Source organism: Anopheles cruzii, chromosome 2, assembly GCF_943734635.1.
Source record: "Anopheles cruzii chromosome 2, idAnoCruzAS_RS32_06, whole genome shotgun sequence".
NCBI lineage: Eukaryota > Metazoa > Arthropoda > Insecta > Diptera > Culicidae > Anopheles > Anopheles cruzii.
In genome coordinates this window covers 28,319,185-28,326,863 of record NC_069144.1, presented here as the reverse complement: position 1 = coordinate 28,326,863, position 7,679 = coordinate 28,319,185, and the positions used below count along the sequence as shown (strand labels likewise).

Genomic DNA, 7,679 nt, shown 5'->3' with positions numbered 1-7,679 from the left:
ACAATGGCTTAACCGATTCGGTGGGAAGGTAGCTTAAAACCAGGAGACGAACATAAAATACTTTTTATCCCGTTCGCGTGAAGTAACTATAAAACGTGGTGCAACAAAAATGCATCTATCATAGAATAACGATGTACCAATAACAGATCCCGCAATTTGGTCCGACAAGCTTCCGACGGAAACCTATTTTCTTTCGTGCATTGCTTCAAGTCTTACCTTACTTTTCTCCCCCATTTCTTTCGGTTCCAATTTTTTCCAATGTCTGCGGAAATAAAGAAAATTCTAACGACGGCTTTTGTGGTTTTGAGAGAAAATGTTTATAAAAAAATATAGGCCGAGGGTCTTAAGGAGAACCTAATGAACAGCCCTATCACACAGCTGGCACCCATTTGGCAGCGGCCTGTAAAGGTGATCTTCTCCTGCGGTGACCGCACCCTGTTCGCCAAACCGAATTATACGCATAAGCCGAGAGGTTGCCGACAATGGCAAACAGGGACACCACCTTGCCCCACGTGATGTCCATCTTGAAGAAGACGTGGGCGATCGCACTCAGCAGCACCGGAGCCGTTTCCAGCGTTTTCAGCTAGCCGCACCCGCAGCGCGTCAACTGACGCGCGATTCCGATGTAGATCCGTGGGTATATCCGCTCCAACTCCTCGTCAACCTGCTAGAAAGGAAGTGCGGAAGGACGATGAGCGACACATCCACTGGGTGACGGAAACAGGATGCTGAGCAGTGCCAGAAACATCTCCCAGACGACAGGTACTAGCCCTGCATGATGATGTCTTTCGAGGGCAGCGTCGGCTGTTTCCAGCCGATCGTGCTCGAGCGCTTGCGGGTCACGACGTGGCTGATATTGCGTTACGTTGGCCAATAGTGTTTCGGATGATCTTAGGCCGAAATGGCGTTGACTGTCACCTTTGTTGAGCGAACCGTGATAATTCCGCCTGGAGCTGACATAACTCCAGGCGGACCGAGAAACCTTGAAAATAATACGACAATCCTTCTAAAATAATAAATAATTCTTCTTGACAATCCTTCTAAAATAAAAGATCTTTACTACTCAACGTTTTGTTTCAACAATCTCCTTACAAAGTTCTCTCTTACTTTATTATATACGCACATTTACACTAAGGTTCGCCTCCTCCAGGGTCACGCATACCCGTAAATTCTATCCTGCTTTCACATCCGCTCTCGTATATCCTTTATTCCCCACTTTTCCTCTACACGATGCTTCGTGGGTTACTATTTACTAGCCGTTTTCCCTATTCACGACGGTGTTTAACGAATACCCTATGACGCTGCAATGCACTAAGCGTATGACCGAAGCGGCTGGAAAGTACGACTGGAAAAGAACCTGGCGTCAGGTTAGCTCCGCTAATTTATACATCCATGATCGTGATGACGTCATTTTGGGTGTGGGTGTGATGACGTCTTCTTGTGGTTATCCGATTGGTTGAAATTTTATGCAACTCAGCATAAAATGTATTCTCTGCTTCGGCTATGGATTGTTGGCGACCGTATGACTGTTTACATTTATGTTCTGGTCCAGCGAGATGGCGGGTGACGCTTCACGTCCGAATGTTTATGTTGGACTTAACGCGGGAGGCGTATCGTTGCATTCGGAGAATGTTTATGCTGCAAATCTGTTACAATGTCGCATCGGTCTGATGTGTGCTAACAATCGGGATTGTGCTAACTATTGTTTTCGCGATCAATGCGTGACATTTTCGTGGTCTTCGCAGTTTCCGTTACTCATCACTCATCGCGCCGGTCGCCGCTGTCGAGACTGTGCAATTCTGGCTGCGAATCCGGAAGCGATGTTTTGACGATCGTTGCGTGACAATGTTGACCTCTATTTTGGTTGTTATTATTGCGCTTGCTTCCGTCCGACGTTGCCGCGGGTGTTTAACTCGAGCCGCTGCATAAAACATTCAGGGTTGCGCGGCCCCTGGCCTATGCACCGCCAACGCCGCCGATCTCCAGCAACCCTAGCAGCGCCGTGGAGTGCAGGTTGCAGGTTGGCGGGGAAGCTGAACTTGCGGCGCGTCAGGATTGGCGCCAACAGCCGATCCTTCGACGGAAGGTTTGGCGTTAGTGATCCTCACCGCCCGGTGCTGTGCAGAAGATGCTGTCGGCTTCCTGTGAGGTGAGGTTGTCTGTGAGGTTGTCACTGTCGAAGGATAACTGTTCCGATATGAGTGCACCGCCGCCACCGACTCCTGTTCCATTGTTCGTCGCCGGGTGTTCGACTTGGAGGAATCCTGAATCTGACATCGTGCTCTATGGTCCTTAGAAAAGTTAGAAAAGTTAAGAAAGTAGAGAGAACATTATAATCTTGTTCCGAAAGTATTTAAGATAGTTGCAAGCTAATTCAAAACAATGTATGAATAGATGGAGTATGGAGTACAACACTTACCAGATCGAATGAAAGGAGCTACGATGCAAACGTTTACCATAGTCGATTTATCGATGACGGTACGATTAGTCTTAGTCTATTGTTCTTATAGTGTAATTTGTGATTAAATATTTAAAATTCGGAAATAGTTTGTTTTACATGGATCAATAATATAATACTAATTACTAAAGTAACTAATCAGATTTGGTGAGTCGGTTTCGGATCGTTTTTTCTTATTATGTAAGTAATTCCAGCAGAGGCAGCAACCGGAGGGCTAATATTAATACCAAAAATCATTTCAATATTGCACATATAAGGTTAAAGATACTTTACTCTCAATAACTCAGAACTATTATGCCTCAGTAGTAGTTTACCAACCAAAAGATGAGTTTAACTTTCCTCTCTTTGCCTAGTTCATTATTTATTTGCTTCTTCAAGTATTAATATTTTTTTTTATTTTAGAAGAACGAACCGCGCCGTGTTAATAACCGTTAATAATCGCTGGTGAAGAAACACTTGTTGGCGACAGTTGTGTTTCAACTCTTTGCCGCTTCAACTGCTTGTCAAGGTTTTCCATCCGCAAAGCTTTTTTCCCACCAAGTTCGACAGTTCCTAACAATACCAGGAAGCTTTGTGCTAGCAGAAAGCTGGCACCAACTCTATTAGTGCATCACAACTTCATTCGAGTATGGACAATTTTCGCTGGGTTTTAGATACTATCTTTCCATTCAATTATACTATATTATTCTGGTATTCTTTATGCTTAGTAAATTATTAATTACATTTACTTCATGGAAATGATACTATAAGTAAGGGTCGTACAGGACAACTATTATCATCCAATGTGAAATGGTTATGAAAGTGAGTGTTGAGAACTTCTTCTTTTGGCGCTACAACCGCTGAGCAGTCTTGGCCTGCACCAGAGACAATGTTAATCTCTGATGCTCTTTTTCTGTAACATTTAATTTTTACGGACGGAATTGTTAGCCCCGCGCCAACCCCCCTGTCACGCCGATATCGGGAATCGAAACCATGGCCGGTTGAGTGACAACCGATCCCGGGACTCGAACCCAGGCCAGCTGCGCTGACAGCGAAGAGCGTTACCGACTGCTCTATCAGCGGGGGTCAAACCAATACTCGGAACCAATACTAGTGAGACCAGAAGAGTCACCACGCAAGGATGGCCCAGAGCCAGAGAAACAGATAGTAGCCATTACTACACGACGCCAGAAAAGACTACAGGATGCCCAAAACGCAGTAAACCAACCTGACATTAACACCAATATTATTGATCAGCCAAACAATATGGACACCGGAAATGATTTGAATAATCTGATGAATGTGGACGTATCTAGCAACGACGATAACACAACCAACAATTACAAATCCTCTCAGTTATATTCAGAATTCCAGAATGAACAAACACGCAATAATATAATTTTAAAGGATCTAAAATTCACTCCAGAAGAGGTTACTGACGCCTCGATTCCAAAAATAGTTATCTTAAACAGCCGAACAGCCTTTAACGAAGTATCCAGACTACAAAACGTTCCCCACGGTCTTAAAGATTTTACCAGCAATAATCTTGTTATTCTCCCCGCAAGCAAAATATTCGGACTAATCATGGAAGGGAAAAGGAACTCTCTATTGAAAATAGAAACGTTTTTCTATCGATTCAATCTGATCTTAGAAAAACTATTGGAAGAGGAGGAAATAAACGACAAAATTGAAGTAGTTTCCTTCCGAGAAATTAGACAATTCGAAATATTACAAATGTTGCAATTCTTAGGAGGTAAACATGGGATCGCCTTCAATATATTCAATACAGGTATGAAAAAATTAGAAATATCAGGAAATGAAGTTGACACGGTATTGAGAGAATTTCATGATGCCATGCCAATGCCATGCCATGATGCCAATTTTTGATTGATGATGATTTAGCCGAAGAATTACATACCGACAATTGCAATTTACTGAAAACAAATCTTAGAGCTTTAGAAGGCAGAATCATATCGAAGCAAAATTATATTGAGACATATTTTCCAAGAAGAATCGCTAGAGGTATCATAACAGCCATCGGAGGTATGGATTCAGACGACAGAGACAGAATAACTTCTAACTTAGACAAACTGCGCTCTAATGAGGAGAATATAAAACATACATTAGATCACGAAAATCAGGAATATCTTGAACACAGCAGGTTGTTAGCTTATTTTGGTCAGAAACTTGAGCGAGCCACGATGTGGATAATGCAGTATTCAGCCTACATTACCCGAAAACAGGACGCCATTTTGAGCCTCCTATCGAAGAATAAATTAACCGCTCAAGAAGTTATAGAATTCATAGAACCAGAAAACTTTATGAAAAAATTAGAAGAACGGGAATCAACACTTCCTGTCGAAACAACCTTCCCACGCAAAGCAACAGGAGAATTGCACCCTGAAATCCTTGACATATTGGAATTTAACACTGTAATAAATAGAAACAGAGAATTAATAATGGAAATGCGAGTTCCCATTGTATCAACCACCAATTTTAACACTCTAAAAGGATTTGTAACTCCAGGAATCCAAGACATCCTTATCACGACTATTGAAATGACTGAAGAAATATTACTTATCGATACTGACAGGATTACTGGTTACACACTCACAAACAAGGAATTTGGAACATGTAAAAGGTTAGGGAAACATAACCTATGCCGAATCACTAAACCATTGGAAAACTTACGGGATAATAGTCACTGCATCACAAAATTGTATTACGGTAATTCTACGGATCAATGTATCATGAAAACTACCAGAGTCACCAACGATGTATGGATAGCCACGTTGAACGCCAATGAGTGGATCTATATAGCTCCGAACCAAACAGAATTAACAATACAAAAGAGATCTAATAATACAAAACTGTTTATAATAGGAGTCGGTCTTATTCAAGTAACCCCAAATATGACATTAATGACACCACACGTTACAATAGACTATTATAATGTGGACGATACCGATATAAATCTAACTCAAGGTTACGTGGATTTGGTAATTGGAAATTTCACCCTAAGCGATTACACTATAGAGCATATACCCGAAATGAATGAAAGTAAATTTTCTTTCATTGACAAAAAAAGAATGTTTGACATGGGGGTGGAAGTAAAGAATCTAGAAAAGGAAAGGACAGCCCTAGATAATCTAATATACGCACCCCTGCAGAATCCATGGCTAACGACTACATCATTATTAGTTATCGGCGGACTAGTGATACTAATAATATTGGGACTCCGAGGCAAGATTACACAAGGGAGAAGTATTAACCCGTACGTAATAACTAGCCAAGAGGTTGAACTTGTTGAAACACCATCACGAAACCCCAAAACTAAAAAGTCAAAAGTAATAAAACCGACAATCGTAAAACTAACAAAGGGAGAAAGTGAAAAGACGGAAGACGTGACGACACCGTTAAGCGAAGGGCCGTCGGAACCCGGAACTCATATGGCACCCAGTCCGAGCCAAATCTCAGAGAAGAAAGGGCTAAACTTAACCCAAAACTGGTTAAAAATTCACTAGGAAGGGATACGAAGAAAGCAAGAGTTAGATATAAAAACAGCGCTCAGAGTGATGAAATTCAGTCGCAGAAGATCATCCGCCCAGCTACCAATCAACCGTCTTCGCCAATCAACCACCTTCGCCACCAACCAATCAATCAACGATGACAACGGTACTACAATCAGTCCAGCTCGCCCCAGATGCACTTGGAGGATAGATGCTGAGAATCCTCGACGCGGCGGCCCTCTATCTTCGGACCAGAAGGGATTTGATGTTAGATGACGCCGAAACCAGCTGGGACATCCGGTTCGCCATCGCTAGATGGATGTCTGACGTGGAGTGGCGACGCGCATTCGGTTACGATGACAACGACGAAGACGACGAGGACGACAACAACGAGCAGCAAAGATCAGAATTAGTGAAAGAAATCCCATGGGTCCCAGGTACTCTCGACGACGAGAGATGGGATTGAAAAAAGAATTTTTTTTTAAATAAAATATAAAACAAAGAATATTTGGTGTCGAATTATACACTCCGGAAAAACGAAGGAAAGAAAAAGGTGGGAATTAAAAAGAAAGAAAAGGCGGAGAAAGGAAGAGGTAAGACGGTTAGAAAGAAAGAAAAGGGGCGGTACTTGACTGGAAGCCAGTATGAGCAAAAGAAGGGAAAGAAAGAGAAACGGAAGAGCCGAAGGAATTTAAGAAGGAGAGGTGTTTAATGCAGCAAGATCAGAATATTTTATTGATATGTAGTTTATTTAGGGATTTTGATAGGGTCCTATCTACATATCCTATCAGGTAAAATGTCCAGATTTTCCTCATTTCACCTATTGGAATGAAAGAGTATATAGTTGCCGATCTCGAGATCCTCCGAGAAAGGTACTGTAGCGACCTCGATCGTGACGTCACGCGATCTATCCAGCAAACTTTCGAACACGAGTTGTCAAGCGCGTTGACAACTCGACTACGGTAAAAATCGAGCATGTGCTCGAATCGACTCGACAATGCTTTCTCTCTCTCCGCGACGTCCAAACCATTCGGACGTGCCCCATCGTGGCTCTCGCGAGCACGCGTTCGAATTCATCGCCACGAGGCAACCCATTCCCATTCGCTACACCCCCTTACCAAGCTTAATGAAAAGCGGGGTTTACGACGCAGAAAGCCTCGAAAAGATGAAGGACATGGATTATGAGCAGGGCGACAAAAGGGTTTCCACGTTCGTCCTGCATCAAATTATCGCCGGCCGGACGCATTGGTATCCGAAAATCTATCTATCCGGTATCTCCATAAATATTGGTCCAAGTTAATATCATGGTCTACATGGCTGGGAAACGTTACGTCGACGGCGATCGGAATTTACATTGTGGGAAAGGACTTGAAATTCATCGTAGACACCATTATTCACGGAAAAATTCTATATGACATCTACGGCCTAGGATGGCAATTACTGGCCTCGCTATGGGACTCCCTGACGACCTTCCTGTCCCATCGTAACCAACTGCGTCAAAATGCTAAACCGGGAGTTCCGGAGGAATCGAAGCAGTACAGAAAGAAACGCCAGCTTCCTTCTCACGAGGAAGAAGAGACAGTCGAATAACGCAAAACAATATATAAACACCGCAATTTCGAACGACTCATCACTCCGACTTCAACCGGTCACCGCCACGAGTTACAAGTCTTCAGCCCGTAGTCCGCCAGCCCCGCCAGCCGATCAGCCAGCCCTGCCAAGACGCCAGCAGC

The 7,679-nt window shown here is 43.1% G+C and overlaps 1 pseudogene; it reads right to left on the bottom strand.

The window, feature by feature from the left end:
* Positions 1-282: 282 nt before the first annotated feature.
* Positions 283-2,277, bottom strand: LOC128278801 (uncharacterized; annotated as a pseudogene).
* Positions 2,278-7,679: the final 5,402 nt, after the last annotated feature.